At 43.2% G+C, this 790-nt stretch overlaps 1 non-coding gene across 1 annotated transcript; it reads left to right on the top strand.

Moving 5' to 3' along the window:
• Nucleotides 1-370: 370 nt before the first annotated feature.
• On the top strand, nucleotides 371-477 carry LOC133802850 (small nucleolar RNA R71). Its single transcript, XR_009877596.1, has one exon. It is a non-coding gene; the product is annotated as a small nucleolar RNA R71 (small nucleolar RNA).
• Nucleotides 478-790: the final 313 nt, after the last annotated feature.

The following is a 790-nucleotide window of genomic DNA, read 5'->3' as shown; positions in this document are numbered from 1 at the left end:
GTCCTTAGCTAAGTGCTCCGTCCCTCCACAAACAAGGGAAGGATCTTGCAGTTCCGCTTGAGCGATCATGTGCGATTTTTGGCTATTCTTCGTCATTAAGACCTCAAACTGCTTTTTCAAAGCTTCGAGTTGGGCCTTAACACTATCCTCTTCTCAAAGTTGATAGATCCCAGATGGTTTGTGTCAGTTGCTGCTGTCAGTAGCACTTGGACCAGTCCAGGTGTGAGACTTTTTTGCGGTTTCTTCAAGATATTCAAGAGCATCGTCTGGCTCTTTTTCGAGGAATTCACCATTGCATAGCATTTCTAAAAATTGGCACTCACGACTCGTGAGGCCTTCATAGAAGTAACTGACCAAATGCCAGTTCTCATAGCCATGGTGCGGGCATTGATTTAACAGATCTTTGAATCTTTCCCAGACTTGATAGAACGTTTCATTGTCCTTTTGGGAAAATGTGGAAATCTGTCGTTTTAGACTGTTGGTCTTATGGCTGAGAAAGTGTTTCAGAAAGAAGGATTTGGTCATCTCCTCCCATGTTCCAATCGACCTAGGTCTTAGAGAGTACAACCAGCTTTTGGCTTTGTCCTTCAAGGAGAAAGGTAAAAACTTCAGTCGCACAACATCATCATTTTTGGCTCGGTTATAGAATGTGGCTACTACCTCCTCGAATTCTCTGATATGCACGTATGGGCTTTCATTTTCCATTCCATGAAATGTGGACAAGAGTTGAATCATGCCAGGTTTAAAGTCTAATGCGGGCATATTAGGAGGGAAGATAATGCATGAAGGC

This window comes from Humulus lupulus, chromosome 9 (genome assembly GCF_963169125.1).
Source record: "Humulus lupulus chromosome 9, drHumLupu1.1, whole genome shotgun sequence".
NCBI classification, from domain to species: domain Eukaryota; kingdom Viridiplantae; phylum Streptophyta; class Magnoliopsida; order Rosales; family Cannabaceae; genus Humulus; species Humulus lupulus.
This window is presented reverse-complemented; position numbering and strand designations above follow the sequence as displayed.